This window comes from Rhinatrema bivittatum, chromosome 9 (genome assembly GCF_901001135.1).
Source record: "Rhinatrema bivittatum chromosome 9, aRhiBiv1.1, whole genome shotgun sequence".
Classification (NCBI taxonomy): Eukaryota; Metazoa; Chordata; class Amphibia; order Gymnophiona; family Rhinatrematidae; genus Rhinatrema; species Rhinatrema bivittatum.
This window is the reverse complement of record NC_042623.1, coordinates 216,643,704-216,663,537: the sequence shown is the minus strand read 5'-3', so window position 1 is coordinate 216,663,537 and position 19,834 is coordinate 216,643,704. Positions and strand designations below refer to the sequence as shown.

Below are 19,834 nucleotides of genomic sequence, written 5' to 3'. Positions count from 1 at the left end.
AGCCTGCTCCAGCCATGATATCAGTGCAAACTGAGGGCCAGATTTTTAAACTTATGCATGGGCGTAGATTTGTTTGCGCAACCTGGCGCAAACAAATCTACGCCCGATTTTATAACATGCGCGCGCTGCAGGGTCGGCGCGCTTTCCCCATTCCCTCTAAGGCCGCTCCAAAATTGGAGCGGCCTTGGAAGGAACATTTTCTCCGGCCCCCCCACCTTCCCCTCCCTTCCCCTATATAACCCACCCCCCAGCCCTAACTAAATCCCCCCCCCACCTTTGTTGAAAAAGGCAGGCGTAACTTGCATGCGCCGGCTCGCCATCCCCTGGCACAGGCCGCTGTGCCGGAGGATTCAGCCCAGCCCCCGGACTGCCCCCAAACTGCCGACATGCCCCTGGCTATGCCCCGTCACACCCCCAGCCCACCCATTTTTGAAAGCCCCGGGACATACGCGCTTCCCGGGGTGTGCGCAGCGGCAGGCAGGGGCAGCTTTTCGGGGGTTACGCATGTATGTTATGCGCCCAAGAGTATAAGCCTAAAAACATTCACATTTAATTTATCATACTGCCTTCTATGCCTCAGGACAATTACATGGTCCATACAAACAGATAAGAAATGAAAAGTAGAAATGTATCATTTGTTGTACAAAAGCCACATTATTTATAAACAAATAATAAAGAAAGTTATACAGGACCTAGGGAAGGGTCTAATGTGTACTGAAGTCAGAAAAAAGAAAACCCAACCTTTCGTGCATATTGCATACTTTGGTAGATGTCAATAGCCGAAAGTCCAATGTGTGGCTCACATGGCAAAAGTAGGTTTTCACAAAGCTTAATGTGCTGAGTAACTCCTTGGTGAATTTGTTTTCAATACTCCTCAGTGAATCTGTTTTCACTACTGCAGTGATCTCTGGAGCCAGAAGACAAGTGTAGGAACGGAGATAATACTGCAGTTCATATTGCTTATGTAATAGCAAATTGTGTTCATATTAACATTTTGTAACTCATTCTAGGCACATCCATGGGAGGATGGGAAAGACATGAAAATGAAATGAAGAAGGGATACCCATATAAGACAAAAACAACAATAAGGACATAATGGCCTGCATTCACCATTCTATCGCAGAATGGTGAATCCAGTGAAAACGGGGGAGGGGGGGGTGAAAGGGGGGGGTGGGCCTGCGAAAGCCAGAAGCCATCGCACCAGCGCAGTTTTATCGCTGCCGGCTTTCGCACTCAATAGCGCCACCGTGAAAGGTGGTGCTATTGGGCGCACTACTGGCGACGATAACGTGGCTTACCTTATCGCCGCCAGCAAAGAAATTGCGGAGTCCGCCCCGACTCCTCCCCTCGCTGACCTGACTCCGCTCCTAGCAAGCTATCTCAAGTGAAAAGGGACGTTTCATGTGCAATAGCGGCTTATCGCACGCGATAAGCTTTACAAAATGACCCCCAATGTAAATTACAATGGGCCAGATTTTAAAACGTATGCGCGGGCGTAGATTTGTTCGCGCAACCCGGCGCGAACAAATCTACGCCTGATTTTATAACATGTGCGCTGCCGCGAGCATGTTATAAAATCTGGGATTGGCATGCACAAGGGGGTACACACATGTGCACCTTGTGCGCGCCAAGCCCGAGGGGAGCCCTGATGGCTTTCCCTGTTTCTTCGGCCCCCCCCCCACCTTCCTCTCCCTTTCCCTATCTAACCCACCCCCCAGCCCTAACTAAATCCCCCCCTACCTTTGTTGAAAAAGTTACGCCTGCCTGAGGCAGGTGTATCTTGCGCACGCCGGCGCGCCATGCCCTGGCACAGGCCGCTGTGTCGGAGTACTCAGCCCCGCCCCGGACCACCGGCATGCCCCTGGCTGTGGCCCCGCCCCTTTTTGAAGCCCCAGGACATACACGCGTCCCGGGGCTTGCGCGCACCACCGAACCTATGCAAGATAGGCTCGGCGCGTGCAGGGTTAGCTTTTCGGAGGTTACGCGCGTAACCCTTTGAAAATCTACCCTAATATGCATGTCACATTTCTTTTACAACATTCTCATTCTTTTCCAAACCTACCTAGCACAATTCCACCCCAAGAATCACAAACCTATATGTTCTACAGTGAGGTTTGCCTTCATATTTGGATATCGTGACAGAGAAAATTTGACCACCACACATTGATTAACTAGTGCTCTGGGTGTAGTGTGAAAGAGAAATGTGAAAAATTTTTTTCTATATTAGTCTGGGTGATTCAGAAATGATTGGATATAGTAGTGTAACCTAGTGCTGTAAGTACTCAGTCTGAACAAATGCTACTTGCCAATGTAACATTGCATTACACTACTACCGTATGTGTAATTTAATATTTTTATGTTCCTTAGTATTCCTCGTCCAATAACCATGTGCAGTGTGCTTGAGAAGATGAGAAGCAAATATATTGAAAAGGATTTTTTATGCAGTTAGAAAGTACATGGATTAACAGTGTAGTGTGTGTGAGTTGTGATTGCCGTAGTGGGTGTGTTTGTGCGTGTGTATATATACATATACACATACACAGAAAGAAAGAGAGAGAGAACAAGTGAGGTTCAGAATAATAGATTGTATTCATATTATGTAGGCTAATTACATTGAGTTAGGGTAGGCCAAAGTGGTTTTCAAGAGGTAAGTTCCATCATCCCTAATGAGGAAAGCAGCACTGACTATTTCATAGCAGCTTTTACGTGGGAAACTTTAGTCATGGGAAACACACGCAAAATATTAACAACTTTCCTGTCTTCTGCGTGTGTTTTCTAACAGAATAACAAAGAGGGTTTGTTGCAGCTATATTTTACCTACTTTTATCCCAAGTGTAAAAATGTTGTAAGTGTGTCAACCTCACTCCCATAAGAAGTAAACAGCAACTACTTGGTAGAATCTATGCTCTGGCCTGGAGCAAATGTTAATATATCCATGACCATGGGCTGGTGACATGATATGGATGAATTTAGGTGAACAGCTATTGTGGACATATCTATTAGAGATGTGAATCGGGTGCCGGAATAGTTTCCGGTTTCAGTATCGTGGACCCGCAGGTCCAGATGGTATTTGTTTTCGGCTGTCCCGAGCCGAAAAAAAAAACCCACCCTGACCCTTTAAATCTAATTATTTACAATCCCCCCCCCCCCCGAACCCAATCTCCCGCTCTCGGGCCGTCGGCTGCCAGTAAACAAAATGGCGCCGGTGGCCCTTTGCCCTTACCATGTGACAGGGGCTATTGGTGCCATTGGCTGGCCCCTGTCACATGGTAGGAGCAATGGATGGCTGGCGCCATCTTAATAAAAATGGCGCAGGCCATCCATTGCTCCTACCATGTGATAGGGGCTGGCCAATGGCACCGATAACCCCTGTCACATGGTAAGGGCAAAGGGCCATCGGCGCCATTTTGATTAGTGGCAGCCGACAGCCCGAGAGTGGGAGATCGCTCCCGGGACCCCCGCTGGACCACCAGGTACTTTAGAAAAGTTTTTGGGGGGGTCGGGAGGGTGTGGGATTGTAAATAATTAGATCTAAAGGGTCGGGGTGGGTTTGGGTTTTTTTTTTTTCTGTGTGCCCTTTCTCCCCCCGCCCCCAAAATGAAAAGAAAACCCCATGAAAATTTCATGGGGTTTTCCTATCATTTTCAGGGACCCCCGATACATGACAGATTAGAAAATATTGTACGATATTTTCATCCGTCAAAAAAACGATGAACATCCCTAATATGTATGGGTGAAGCAAAGGCTCAAGTTAAATGTGTGATTTCTCCTCCTTCATTATGCTCCCAATACCATTTTTTTGAGGCCATGACACATTTTTTTTGGTTTCTTCAACCATATATGTAGTTTTTTATTCCAGTTGCTCTATAGTGGTGGTGAGTCTGATATTAATTGCCCTCCAAATGCCAAAATGGTTTTGGGAGAATCAAGTTTTCCTTTCAGTTTTAGAACTAAAACAAAAGTATTTAAAACATTAACAGACTTCCAGACTGCAGAACCTTGAATGAGAAGGCATAAATAATGTTTTATGAGTTTATCTGACAATACATGTAACACAATCTTTGTACAGGAAAGGTACTCGGTAGATTTGAAAATGAAAAAAAATCTTTCACTAGCACTGAATATCTATATATAGAAAGTCACATAAAATAACTTTCAGAGTGAAATAGAAGAATGTAATTAAGAAAGAGAAGTTTTATTAGGGCAATTTCACTTTATTTTTCCATACAGCAAGGTCAACTATAGCAGTAATAATAAAATAAGCATAAAAACAAATTGCAGCCCAGGACAGAATACATAACTTGGCGCAACTACAAGCAAAAGGTAAAGTCTGTGATTACACAATAGTAAAACCAGGCACATCTGTCCTTTCAGCAGATGAAAAATAGAGAATTGGAAATGCATGCAGCTGAGCTTTCAACTGTATGAATACATGGGGGAGAAAAAAAAAAGAAAACAGTGGCCAGATCATCTTTTAATTGTAATGTTGGTTTAAAAAATTAAATATGTTTTGAGTTTTTCTGCTTGGCAAATTAAATTTGGAATATTCTGTTTTTCACCTGCTGAAAGAACACCACCACTACAGCAGTAAAAAATAAACACATAACATCTATAGCTATGGTATACTGTTTGGTTTTGCCTGTTCATGATTTAGGTTTGCTGTCAAAGTCAATACTTGTATTTTAAGATTTTTGTCTTGTGAACAATAAACCACTGAAACTGTCAGAAATCGATTTTTACTAGTATATATCCTTTACATTTTCATTTTTTATTATTATTTTGATATTTTAAACATGCAGTAGTTTTGAATAATGTAAGGAAAATTTGATCTATGATTTCACCTTGATGGTTGAAGTAACTGTTCTATTTCTTTTTTTGGAAATGATCTTCAGGCAGATTTGAACCAGTGGAGCATTTGTCAGTCATGAGATCTTGGAAGGATGGCATATCTCTCCCGCTTAAAAAAAAATCCTGGCAAACTACAAGCTGTCCACAGAAAAGCAAAGCAACTTTTTGAAGGGGTATGGAGTGCTAACTCTGTGCCACTGTTGCAAGCAATTTTGCTCAGCCTGTCATTTTTATTAGCCTTAACAAAACTCCTTGTGATTATAGACATTTTTATTCAAAATAAGATCTTACTATTATACAGGTTTCTCTCTTTTTGACTATATACAGAAGTGCAAAAAGTCAACCTTCTCCCCCTACTTTCCAACGTGCCAAATGGCAGCATAATCAACCCTCAAGAGTTTGCACACTCTCTAGAATTCTTGTTACGTAAACTTTGAATATTTGGATTATCAACAAAAAGTCCCTTGATCTATTGATTATGCAGCTTATTTATAACAAGGCCTGAAATTCAGGGATTTCAAAAATATTTAAACAATATTTTAACATTTGAAATGGATACAGTAGAAAATAAATTTTATTCTAATATCTAGGAACTAGATTTTCTTAAAATAACTAATTATAAACAAAACAATCATCAAAATATTACTCAATTGTCTGCCAGGATTGTTGCTATAGCAACAACTTAACTTCTTACTTAGCAATGATTATATAATTATAAGATATCCATATAAAAGATCTTTGTTCTTTTAATGAAAACTAGACAAGAACGAACAATGACTGACATTCTTATATTGAAATATTAAATCAGTAAAATATAAATCATTTAGTTAACAATAATACGAATATTCATGACACTACATGTAAATTCAAAACTGAGTATGTTATGAAGAAAACATTTCTTTTTATTTTTTATTTTTTTGTATTTTAAAAAGTCATCAGTAAAATCTAATAAAACAAAAAATTCTACAAACTTAAAACAGTATTCAACTTGTAATAGAAAACGAAACCAGTCTAAAGTAAAATAAAAACTACATTTCTAACAATGAAAATAAGTAATATTCTATAATGTAAGTAACCACAATAATATGTGAAGTCACCTATATTTTCTTAAACATGATTGAAATTCCATTGGTATGGGTTCCAACCCGTAATGTAATCTAAGGCTTTAATAGATGTATAGTACAATCAAGAAAATCAAAACATCAGTCTTCTACTAGAAAGCAGTTCCCTTGAATATAGAATCTTGCAGTAAACTTGGAAGTATGGAAAGTTCTAGAACTGAACTCCCATCTCTTCCATTCCAATCTAGGCTACCAGTGTCCTGGCCCCCACTTCAGCAACCTCTGTAACTGCTGATGAGAAGCTAAAATTCCCTCCTCTACTACCTGCAACATCCGAACCACAAAAAGGAATTCCTTTGGATGAATCCATTCTTCAAAAACTGAATGCACATCTATTATTTTCTTTTTCATTTTGTAAAGGCTTTCTAAGGCTATAAGCAGTTAATTTAAAACAAACAAAAAAAAACCACATATAAAATTCACCCCAAAACTTAACCCACCCATTTGCAATTTCTAACATCTCCATGTTTCATATTTTGGTTTATCCTGCATCTGTTGACAGTGCTTTTCTCTTCTTTGTTTAGAGTCACTCACTTGATGAGTGACTTTGATGAAATATTTAAGCAAAAGTGAAACCTTTCTCTCCAATGCATTTATAGTCTTTTGACTTTTGATAGAGGCTATAAATAGATGCAAAATAAGTTCCATAAACACTTTTGTTAGAGTGTCCCAGAAATGGCTTCTCCCTTTTTAATATCACATTCTATACTACAGTATGCATAAATCTTGCACTAAGGTGAATTTGTTTTTGAATATATTCTGTGTCTATATGGAGACAAGTTATTTTCTTCTGCCGTCTACTGGTTATTCTAAGGCTGACATTACCATCTCTGAGACAGCTTTGGCTTTGAAATTATACTGGTGCCCTTTGACTGATCAGTACTATTAATACAGAAAACTGTGGCTGTGAAAATAATAACACTGCAGGAATAATACTCTAATTTGATATACAGTCTATGGCACTTCATTAGAATCCATAACAATCTGGCATTTAAAGCCCATGATGTGCTTTAAAATATACACAGTTGTGGTTCTGCTTGGCACATTCATCTCTGTCAGATACCTCTTGTTCCACCTCTTACAATCTATTACTTAAAAATATTACCTTTAAATAAAATCTACTGTGCATGCATGCTCTCATCTAGAATGGCAATTTTAAATGCAAGGTGCACCTTTTGTTATTTGTAAACCTTGAAAGAAATAAACTTACTTAAAAAAATCATATCTTGGTCTACAGACGTACCAATACATAATAGATTTATGATTATTGATTACACCATAGTCTGTCTTTTCAGAGTGCCATGAATATGTAAGAAATATGTTACATACTATGTATATTTAGAGATGCAAGTACGCATATTTCTGTGCAAGAAAAGACAGACAATGTTGTACATTTAGACACAATTTTACCTCAGCACAGATATCAATTCAAGATACAAAGTATATAGGCAACAGTGTGCAATGGAATTTCCATGTTTTTGTCATCTTGTTAGCATGCACTATGTGGATGTCTTACTGCTGAGGGATTCTATTGTTGTTGTTGCTTGATGGTATATACATTATGGCTAATGACCTTGTCCTGTGCCCTCCCTATGCACACTGTTCTTCTCTTCTTTAGTATGATCTATAGAAAGAAAAGAGACACAAAAATAGTTTTCCCATTTTTTTCTTAGATGCTTAGTTACAAGGAACACAATACTTTTTTTTTTTTTTTTAAAAGCAATTCAAGTTTAAATTACTGCATGTAAGGATGACATTTAATGCGGGAAAGCAATTAACAAATATTAAAATATAGCTGTAGTTTCCTAACTATAAAACCAACAATAGAATAGTTGCCTGTTACTGACATTTTAATAAGAAATTAAAAGAACCTTATATATTAAATGCAAGAATCAACAATATCAGATTTTATTTTCAGCTCAGTTTGTTGAAAATGAGTTTTTTTTTTTAGAAACAGGAGAAAGTGTACAAAACAGATGTTATTTATTTAAAAATACTTTTCATTGATGTTCTGTATACATCTTGGCAAATAAAACAAGATATGTGCTACTGGTACAGACACTAAAGCAAGTTATTTCCAGAGCTGAAACTGTTCTTCTCAAACGCTCAAATTTTCGATGGCCTGTACGCACAATTGCTGGGGGATACGCGCACCCGGGCCCTGCGCACGCCGCGCACATTTTAGAAAGGACCCAGCCACGTGCATATCTCCTGGTACGCAGAGAAGTGCTGGGCCAGTGAAAAGGAGCTGGCCGGAGGGGGTTGGGTCTGGGCAGGGCAAGGCTGACAGGGACAGAGCTGGCCAGTGCGCGGTACTTACTTCTCTGAAGGAAGAGGAAGTAAGTACTTAAACAACAACAACAACAAAAAAAGAGTAGATTGGGTTAGTTTAGGGGTTAGGGAGGAGAGGGGAAAAGGGAGGAAGGGTAGGTAGGGGTATAGGAAAGCTAGTCCGCTCCTTAATTGGAGTGAACTGGGAGGGAACTGGGCAAAGGCCCGATTACGTCACCATGTGTACTTTAAAAAATTCCTCTCCCCGTGCACACAAATTGCGACCCAACCACACGTGTGCACTGATATTAAAATTAGGCTCATATGTGTACATAGGTATCATATTTTATGCATGTTATAAAATGTATGCGCATGTTATAAAATCCGGGGTCGGCGCATGTTATAAAATCCGGGGTCGGCGCATGTTATAAAATCCGGGGTCGGCGCATGCAAGGGGGTGCACACTTGTGCACCTTGCATGCGCCGAGCCCTAGGGGAGCCCCGATGGCTTTCCCTGTTCCCTCCCAGGCCGCGGCCTCGGAGGGAACTTTATTTCCGCCACCTCCACCTTCCCCTCCCTTTGTTCGCGAAGTTGCACTGTAAGTTACACAAGCCAGCGACGGCCAGCCCGCGATCCTGGGCACAGCGGCAAATGGTTGCTGTGCCTGGAGGTTCCAGCTCTGCCCTGCCCCGACCTCTTTTTCAAGCCCCGGGACATATGCGCGTCCCGGGGCTTGCGCGCGTTGCCGAGCCTATGCAAAATAGGCTCAGCGTGCGCAGGAGGCGTTTAAAAGGGTTACGCGAGTATATTACGTGTGTAACCCTTTTAAAATCCGCCCCAATATGAATGTACTGCCTCGCGAGGGTATGTGAAAAGTCTCTATTCATTAATTTAATTTCTCTTCAGTTGTTCAAAAGTCTTCAGTGTGTCATCCTGAATCCACTGGCCAGTTAAGCAAATCCTCCCTTTCCCCATCGAGTAAAAATTTAATTCTCAAATCCAGGTGCAAACATCTGAATTAGGAGGTTGGTTTGGAAATATTATCTCCCAACTATGCTTTAATCTCATACCAACATACCTGTAATGTTATCCTTGTCCAAAAAGACTTCAAAATTCTTTTCTTTGCAATAGACCTAAGATCTTGTAACTACTCAATTTTAAATGCAGGGAATCCATCCTACCTCTCTCTTAGTTCCTAATGAGTATCACATTATGCTGTGGCTGGTTTTAGTCTGCGTACATTTTTTTTAAACCTTTTTTTACCTTCTATGCCTTGTTGTGATCTTGGGTTTTCTCTTAAATACATGCAGGTATTTTGTTATCTAGAAGCAATGGTGACTCAATGACCACCACCAAAATAAAGTAAGAGACCAATTTGCCAGGAAATGAGGACTGGCAAATGGAGGAGGAATGAGGTTCTGGGTGTAAGGGTGAGAAGGCAAATGAAAGAGATGGGGGGAGGGGTGGAATGACAAGAGTGATCATTGTTCTACCTACTTTTTGATGCAACAGTGACCACTGTATAACAGCCTAAAAGTGTTCATATTGATTTTTAGAGGTATAAACATAAACATAAATAAAAATCTTGCCAAAACATTCATGTCTACAACCTATATTCTTCCTCCTTATGCTGAGGAAAGAAAGTCTTATTAGTTCAGATCCTTCTCTACAGCAGAACTGAGATTCCCAATATCGGAAGGGTAACTTTGTGGCACACAGAGGTAACTTATTTGGAAGCTATAAACATAATTAATCAATTTTCAAAGCAAACTTATGTGCATATGTTCGCTTTGAGAATTATGCAAAGCTACATGCTGAAACTCACCTGCGCAAAGTTCCACCTGCTCTTTCCAGCACATAGTTTGTGCGTGTGAAATTTTGTGCATACTTATTAAACTCAAAAGTATGCATGCAAATGTAAACTGCACTCCAGCTCCGCCCCTCCCCAAAATGCCTGTCTTTTTTAGTGCACATAAAAGTATGCTCAGAATCTGGGTAACTTCATAACAAGCCTTTTAAGCACTGCTTTATCTGCAGAAAAGTTCTTTTAAAAAATTGCGCAAGCACAGATGCACCCATAAAATTACATACATACACACTGTTTACAAATGTTTTTACAAACAGGGGAGGAGGCTTTTCAAAGGGTGGAGTCTGGTAGGGGACATACACAAACTTTGAGGTAGATATTCAAAATTCAGACGGATGTCTAAGTTAGCTGGTTAGACATATCCGGCTAACTTAGACTGGATATTCATCAGCACGGCTATGAGTGGTGATCTCATGGGTGTGTTGAGGTCAGAGGAGTAAACTACACACATATAATTGTCTTTTCAAATATACACACACCATTTCCTGCGCCTAAGCCATCCAGAGATATTGCATATTTTCTATTTCATATATATGTGAAACAGTGTTATATATATATAGAGAGAGAGAGAAAGAGAGAGCCTACCAGAGTTTAAAAAAAAGCTAAAAACCTGGCTCTTTAGGCAAGCTTTCCCATTCACATAATGTAACTAGGTTATCATGATCTGATTCCTTAATTTCAAGTTTCCTAACCCCTTCTCACTTGACGCGACCCTTCCCCCTTGCCATCCTTCCGTGCCTCCCTTCTTCCTTCCCCCTCTGAGAATGCGACCCAGCAATCTATCCATTTTATGCCTCATCTTTATCCTCTTCGGCTCCCCCCCCCGTTCATCTGTTTCATGTTAATCCATCTGGCAAGCCACTGTTAATTTGAATTATTAATTGTTATTAATTTGTATTTATTATCAATTTGTTATATTCAGACTCACTGTTTAACTCGTTATTTGTATAGTTTACAGAGACTCACTGTTTACTGTTCCATGTAAAAAGCCCTGGTCGGGCTTGTAAGACCAGAGCAATTTGCCATTCTATGTAAACCGGATTGATTTGTATCTTATACAGGAATTTCGGTATACAAAAATTAATAATAAATAAATAAATAAATAGATAGATAGATAAATAAATATATATATATATATATATATATATGTGTGTGTGTGTGTGTGTATATATGTGTGTTTTTTTTTCCTTTTTGGACTTCCAGTTGAATAAGAACAGGCTGTTACTAGGGCTGCAACCGTGAGAGCCTTCATTTAAGTACTACTTAGGAAGATAAGTTTTATCTGTCTGAGTTTAGACCTGCTATTGAGCAGGTCTAACTTACCCGGATAAGTTATCCACCTAATGCTGAATATCGCTACTTAGCTGGATAATTTATTCAGCTAAGTAGCGCCACTCCAATCTGCCCATTGCCCATTGAGAACTTATCCAGCTATTAGGATAGCAGAATAAGTCACTTATCTGCCTATCTAGTAGCCACTGAACTTAACCAGACATTCAGTGGCCACTATATAGCCAGATAAAGTCCTGGTTATCCAGCTATAGTTTTAAACGAGCTATGAATATCGACCTCTCTGTGATTTTACAAAGTACTCATGGAAATTCTATCAGCAAGATGCTTTACACCAAATAGGAAATGTAATTGTGTGTATAATTATTTTCAAAGCAAACTTACATGGATTGTGTTTGGTCTGAAAATTGGTGTAATTGGGTACAGAACAGCCCACAAATTTATAAGGCCTTTTTTAAAATTGCCCCTATAAAGTGTAATTTTCAAAGCCATTTCTACAGGTAAAAAACAGTTCTTTACCTGCAGAAATGCATTTTTTAAAAAATTGCCTGCTCTATGTGCAAATAAAATGATACATGTAGTGGCAAGACATGCACAACTTAACCTGCAGTATGAAGAGCTGTTCCAGAGGGTGGGGTTTAGGAAGGGTTGGGGGGGGCGCTACCCACACAAAACTTGGAGGTGTAAATGTTCACGGGTAATTTTCAAAGGGAAAATGCAGCTGGAATTTCACTTTGAAAATTAGTGCAAAGCCCGTGGGTAAAAGATGTCCACAGGCTTTGTACCAATATGGGCATTTTAAAAAATTGCCCCTGTAAGGGGCAAATTTCACTAATCAACCTAGCAATAAGGGACTCAGGTACTTTGGAGTTTCTGTAAGTCCCTGGATAGTTTATCTTTGGAAATTTGCTCAAACTTACATGGGTACAAAAGTGATTAGAGAGAGGGTAATTTTATAACGTAGTACGGTTGAAGTTCACATGTAGAAAGTATGAATGAACTTCAGCACGAGTTTTCAAAGCGGACTTATAAGTCCGCTTTGAAAATTAGCAGGTATACGAGGAACCCAGCGCAGTATGGGGTAGATTATCAAAGGGTTACGCACGTAGGTTACGCATGTAACCCCTGAAAACCTACCCCAAACCCCCCCTGCGCGTGCCGAGCCTATCTTACATAGGCTGCCGGCGCGCGCAAAGCCCCGGGGCTTTCCTGGGGGGGGGCGGGGGTGTGTCGCGGCCGGCGCGTCATCGGGGGCGTGTTGGGGCCGGCACGTCATCGGGGGCGCTCCGGGGGGGGGGGGGGGTGCGCGCAAGTTACGCCTGCCTTGGGCAGGCATAACTTGTGCAACAAAGGTAGGAGGGGTTTAGATAGGGCTGGGGGGTGGGTTAGGTAGGGGAAGGTGCGGGGGGGGGGGGGTGGGGTGGAAGGAAAGCTCCCTCTGAGGCAGCTCTGATTTCGGAGCGGCCTCGGAGGGCATGGAGGCAGGCTGCGCGGCTCGGCGTGCGCAGGCTGCCGATTTTGGGCAGCCTTGCACACGCCGACTCCGGATTTTAACAGATACGTGCAGCTACGCGTGTATCTAATGAAGTCCGGCGTACTTTTGTTTGCACCTGGTGCGCGAACAAAAGAATGCGCGCACGTAGTTTTATAAAATCTGCCCCTATGTGCGTACACATTTATGCCTGCTTGGGAGCAGATGTATACGTGCAATTATGTGCACATTTTTTGAAAATCAAAAGTATCTGCATAAATGGTCTTTCCCCCTCTGGGAATGTCTCTTTCTAGTACACATAAAAGAACATGTGACATCACTTTTACAGATGCTTTTACGTGTCCAACCACTCCTTGAGCAGTTTTCAAAAGCCAATTTATGTGCATAAAACTGGGTTTTATATGCATAGATGCTTTTGGCAATCAGCCCATACTTTGTATCTACAAAATCTGTGGATGGCTTAGGCCCAGGAAATAGTGTGTGTATATTTGAAAAGCCAATTATATGTGTGTAGTTTACTCCTCTGACCTCAATACACCCATGAGAACACCTCTCATTTCTCTGCAGGTAAAATATGCATATTTTACTAACTTTACAGTGATAAATTTTCAAATAGCCAGATCTACTCATATAACTACCCAGACTACATGGGTAGATCTTTTAAAAACCATTTCCTATCTACAAACAAATCTTTTTTATTATTCTATTATTCACTTTCATTGTTATAATTTTTTTTAAAATGAAGTGAGGGAAAACTGAAAGAGACTCATTGTATATGAATTATGCTCGTATCAAGGAGAAAGACAATATTGCTGCAACAGCAAACCTAAGTTTGACAACAGAAAGTTTTGGGAAGTTAAGCATTGGACCATTAAGTAGGAGTCCTTCAAGTGCAATTGCTTGATATTAGTGAGGAAGAAGGATACAAGAACATCTAAAAAATCTTTTGGGAATTTAAAAAAACCTCACATATATTTTCTCTAGTGTTATTTTATTGAAGTACTGTTTTAAATTCATTGTTTTCCAAATTAAATTATGATTGAAATTTGATTAAAATTGTTCTGACTATATGTTAGGATTCACAGATTGGTTTTGATGGAAAATTTCTATCATTAGTGTTCTCATATTTTCTGTTTGATATATATATATATATATGTATGTATGTGTGTGTGAGAGTTTTCCTTTTTGGACGCACAGTTGAATAAGCACAGGCTGTTCCTGGGTCTGCAGCCTTGAGAGCCTTCATTTAACTGGGACTTTTTCACCTGTTACTACACCCCTCCCCTTTCTATCTAGCCTTACTGTTGCAGTCACAGTCCTTTGGCTAGAAGTCACACAACACAACAACCTTCAGGGCACACTATGCATGCATCCTGATTCTGACCATTAGATGGCAGCATTGTACAATAACTGGGCCTTCCTGTCCACCTCAGAGCTGTGAACACTGCTTCAGCTACATCCCCAACCTCCTCTGGCTCAAGAAGCAGGAGCCGGGTTCAGGAAACCGACCCATGATCTCCTGCGAGGGATCACACAGAACTACCGCTGAGCTATCAACTTAGCCTAAAACAGATTTTTCTGTTCTTTCATTTCTGAAAATTGCCTTCCAAGTGGATAAGGGATGAAAACTAAGTTCTCTTACACTGCCCGTGACGGTGCTATCTCCTTACCTAGTCATTTGATTTCCTTAAGTGTTTGCCATAGGTAAGACACACATCTTTCTCCATGTCCATGTCTTGCAGCATGCATGATTTGTTTCCAAACTCTCAAAACCTTAACAAAGGTTCCATTTTAATAGATCTTGCAATAGTACAAACATTTGTAGGTAGCATACAAATGTGCTCTCAGGTTGCATATTTTTTTGGAAAAAGGATGGAGACATGAGCTAATAAGTTACACTTGGGACCATGGCTCAAGTGAGAGACATTTGGCAGTGTACAATGAGTCTGGTAATCTTAACTTGATCTCCATGCCCACAGGCTTGATGATAACATTTTAAAAATCCAAATATTTATACACGGAAACCTATGCTGAAAAGAAGTCAGAAACATACTCTTCAACTAACTCCAACACCTCAGAGACACTCTAAATTGTTATTTTTTTATTAACTACCAACTCTATACTGATTGGAACTTGTATACTCCGCCTTTCATGGCTAGTCAACCACTTCAAAATTGATTATGTTCAGGTACTGTAGATACATCTCTGTCCCCAAAAAGTTTTATAATCTAAGAGAGTCATTTACTAAAATGTGTTAGGGCTTCGCGTATGGTAAACAGCCTTTACTGTGCGGTAAAATTCTAACGGGCGGATTTTAAAAGCCCTGCTCGTGTAAATCCGCCCGGATTTATGCGAGCAGGGCCTTGCGCGCCGGCGCGCCTATTTTGCATAGGCCGCCGGCGCGCACAGAGCCCCGGGACGCGTGTAGGTCCCGGGGTTTTTCGAAGGGGGCGTGTCGGGGGTGGGACCGGATGACGCGGTGTTTCGGGGGCAGGACGCGGCGTTTCGGGGGCGGGACCGGGGGCGTGGTGCCGGCCCGGGGGCGTGGTCCAGACCTCCAGACCAGCCCCCGGGTCAGAAGATGGCGCGCCAGCAATCCGCTGGCGCGCGTAGATTTACGTCTGCTTCTCGCAGGCGTAAATCTAGGGACAAAGGTAAGGGGGGGTTTAGATAGGGCCGGGGGGGTGGGTTAGCTAGGGGAAGGGAGGGGAAGGTGAGGGGAGGGCTAAAGGAAGTTCCCTCCGAGGCCGCTCCAATTTCGGAGCGGCCTCGGAGGGAACGGAGGCAGGCTGCGCGGCTCGGCGCTCACAGGCTGCCCAAAATCGGCAGCCTTGCGCGCGCCGATCCAGGATTTTAGAGGATACGCGCGGCTATGCGCGTATCTTATAAAATCCAGCGTACTTTTCTTTGCGCCTGCTGCGCAAACAAAAGTACGCGATCGCGCTTTTTAAAAAAATCTACCCCTAAATGTGGAGATAAAGCAAATGTTGCTTACCTGATGTAACAGGTGTTCTCACAGGACAGCAGGATGTTAGTCCTCACAAATGGGTGACATCGAGGATGGAACCCACCACGGAAAACTTCTGTCAAAGTTTAACAGAACTTTGACTGGTCCCTACTGGGCATGCCCAGCACGGCACTGACCCTGCAGCCAGCAGGGGTCTCCCTTCAGTCTGATTTTCAAAGCTACAGGCAGTGCCTAAAAAGTAAAAATAAAACGAACCCAACACCGCGGGGTGGCGGGCGGGTTTCGTGAGGACTAACATCCTGCTGTCCTGTGAGAACACCTGTTACATCAGGTAAGCAACATGTGCTTTCTCACAGGACAAGCAGGATGGTTGTCCTCACAAATGGGTGAGTACCGAGCTGAGGATGTCCTGACTTGCACCAAAGGCACCCGACGGCGTGCAACAGGCACAACAACTGGGGTGTAATTTGGGAAAGGGCATCCGCACCCTACCGGGCAGGTGGAAGGGTGTTGGTACATTATGATGGAAAAAGGTTACGCAAGACAGATTGGCCGAAGATGGAGTCCTGTCTTCCAGCTTTGTCCAAACAATAGTGGGCTGCAAAGGTATGGAGAGAACTCCAGGTTGCAGCTTTACAGATGTCAGGAAGCGGCACCGATCGAAGGTGTGCTACTGAAGTCGCCATGGCCCTCACAGAGTGTGCCTTGACACGGTCTTGGAAAGGAATGCCAGCTTGCTGATAGCAAAAGGAAATGCAGTCTGCCAACCAGGAGGAAAGAGCCTGCTTACCCACAGGTTGTCCTAACTTGTTAGGATGGAAAGAGACGAATAATTGAGTACTCTTTCTATGAGAAACTGTACGGTCTAGATAAAAAGCTAGAGCCCGTTTACAGTCTAAGGTATGCAGAGTCTGTTCCCCGGAGTTGGAGTGGGGCCTGGGAAAAAAGATAGGTAGTATGATGGATTGATTGATATGGAACTCCGAAACTACCTTAGGTAAAAATTTAGGGTGAGTGCAGAGTACCGCCCGGTCCTGCAGGAGCTTAGTGTAAGGCGGATAGGTAACTAGGGCCTGCAATTCACTAACTCTGCGAGCTGAAGTGATAGCCAAAAGGAATAACACTTTCCAAGTGAGATATCTTAAGTCACAGGAGTGCAGAGGTTCGAAGGGTGGTTTCATTAGACGACCAAGAACCAGATTAAGGTCCCAAGATGGGGCCGGAGGACGTAAGGGTGGCTTCAGATGGAGCAAGCCTTTGAGAAAGCGTGTTACCAGGGGTTGTACTGAGATAGGGACACCCCCGATACCCTTGTGGAAGGCGGCTACCGCACTGACATGCATCCTGATAGAAGAGGTTTTAAGACCTGATTCTGAGAGATGCCATAAATAGTCCAAGAAGTCAGAGATTGGACAGGAAAAGGGATCAAGGGACTGAGTAGTGCACCATGATGTATACCTTTTCCATTTGTATGAATAGGATCTTCTAGTGGAGGGCTTTCGTGAAGCTATCAGGACATGAGAAACCGAATCCGAAAGGTTAAAAGGCTGGAGAACTAGCCTTTCAACATCCATGCCGTCAGGGACAAGGCTTGGAGGTTGGGATGTTTTGAGTGAGTAGATGCGGATCCTTTCCCAGGGGAATGTGTCTGCGGATGGAGAGATCTCGAAGTATTGGAAACCACACTTGGCGTGGCCAGTGCGGTGCTACTAGGATCATGGTTCCCCTGTCCTGGCGTAGCTTCACGAGAGTCCTGGACAGAAGAGGAAGTGGAGGGAATGCGTAGAGCAGACCGGTTGTCCACTTGAGGGAGAAGGCATCCCTTGGCCGCGAGTGCTGGCTCCGAATGAGAGAGCAATAATTGTCCACTTTGTGGTTCTGAGGGGACGCAAAGAGGTCTATGTGCGGGTATCCCCATTTGTGGAATAGAGAGGTCGCTACTAGAGGATTGAGAGACCACTCATGTGGTTGGAAGACACGGCTCAGCTGGTCTGCCAATACATTGTCTACACCCGGCAGGTAGGTGGCCCTGAGGTACATGGAGTGGGAGAGGGCTTCTGCCCAAATCTGCGCAGCTTCCTGACACAGAAGGAAGGAGCCTGTGCCTCCCTGCTTGTTTATGTACCACATGGCCACCTGGTTGTCTGTCTGGATCAAGACTATCTGATTCGATAGACGAGCTTGGAAAGTTCTGAGCGCGTAGCGGATTGCTCGCAGCTCCAATAAATTTATCTGGTGTTCGGCTTCTTCTCGAGACCAGAGACCCTGAGTTTGCAACTCGTCCACATGGGCCCCCCAACCGATGTGGGAAGCGTCGGTGGTTAGGATTACTTGTGGATCTGGTAGGAGAAAGGGTAAGCCCTGAAGGAGGTTGACTTGATTCGTCCACCAGATTAACGATAGGCGTAGCGCTTGTGTAACTGTGACAATGGAGGTCAGCGGCTGAAGAGCTTGAATCCATTGGTGTCACAGAGTCCATTGTGTAACTCTCATGGCTAGTCGGGCCGTGGGAGTTACTTGAACCGAGGATGACATGTGTCCTAGGAGAACTAGGAATTGGCGAGCTGTGGCAGTGTCCTGACACCGGAGTTGGCGAGCTAGGGATATCAGGGTTTGAGCTCTTTGAGGAGGAAGGTAAGCCTTTGCTTGTAAGGTGTCCAAGTCTGCTCCAATGAAAGATAAGTTTTGAGATGGGACTAAGCAAGATTTCTCGTAATTGACAAGAAACCCTAAGTAAAGGAGAGTCTGAATTGTCAATTTTAGGGAGGATTGAGCAATCTGTTGGGCGGAAGCCCTGATTAGCCAATCGTCCAGGTAGGGGTAGACGTGGACACCTTCCTTCCGGAGGAATGCTGCAACCACGACAAGGCATTTGGTAAAGACTCGTGGTGCGGATGCCAGACCGAAAGGTAGTACTCGATATTGGTAATGGTTTCGGCCCACCAGAAACCGCAGGTACTTGCGATGGGATTGCGTTATCGCAATGTGGGTATACGCGTCTTTGAGATCGAGAGAGCATAGCCAATCCCCTCTTTGCAGCAGAGGGAGAAGCGAGCCCAGGGTTACCATCTTGAACTTTTCTTTTTGAAGGTACTTGTTGAGGGCTCGAAGGTCTAAGATGGGACGAAGCCCCCCTGATTTCTTTGGTATCAGGAAGTACCTGGAGTAGAATCCCATTCCTTGCTGGGATGGAGGAACGGGTTCTATAGCATTTGATTGCAGAAGAAGGGATACTTCTTGTTGTAACTGAGCCAAGTGATTGGTGAGACTCCATGCTTGTAGAGGCGGGGAGTCTGCAGGAAGATTAGTGAAGTTGAGGTGGTAACCCTGTGCTATGATTGCTAGTACCCACTGATCTGAGGTGATCTGAAGCCAGCGGTCTAGAAAGTGGCACAGTCGACCTCCCACAGGGATGGCTGGAAGAGGGGTTTGGCACGTGCTCTCTACAAGGAAGTCAAAGGCCCGCCGTAGGCCCAGGGGGTGGGGCCACGGTAGGTCTTTGTTTCCGAGGCTGACATGGCTGAGCTCTATTGGAAGACCGTGAAGGTCGAGGCTTAACCGAGGGAGGGTAATACCAACGTGGCCTAAAGAAAGACTTTTTAGAGTCCCTCTTAGGTGGTTGCTTGGCGGTCACCTCAGATGGAGTAGATGAGAGTTGTTTTAACGTCTCATGGTGATCTTTTAATTCGGCTACTATTTGCTGAATTTGATCTCCAAACAAGTTGTCACCTAGGCAGGGTAAATCAGACAGTCGGTCCTGGACCTCTGGGCGTAGGTCTGATGATTTTAGCCAAGCCCAACGTCTGGCTGAGATGGCTGTAGCTGAAACTTTAGTGGAAGCATCGAAGATGTCGTATGCGGACCTAATTTCATGCTTACCGGCCTCGAACCCTTTGTTAAGGAGGGCTTGAAGTTGTGGCTGATATTGGTCAGGCAAAGTGTCCGTATACTCTTGCATCTGTTTGAGGATGGCTCT

The 19,834-nt window shown here is 43.1% G+C and overlaps 1 protein-coding gene across 18 annotated transcripts in view; it reads right to left on the bottom strand.

The window, feature by feature from the left end:
* Positions 1–4,174: 4,174 nt before the first annotated feature.
* The window catches only part of MBNL1 (muscleblind like splicing regulator 1), a 623,451-nt gene continuing 607,791 nt past the window's right edge, over positions 4,175–19,834 (bottom strand). For all 18 annotated transcript variants that reach the window (XM_029615932.1, XM_029615940.1, XM_029615930.1 and 15 more), the window contains one exon: positions 4,175–7,593. The gene's annotated coding sequence lies outside the window, so the exon portion shown is untranslated. The remainder of the gene's footprint in view (positions 7,594–19,834) is intronic.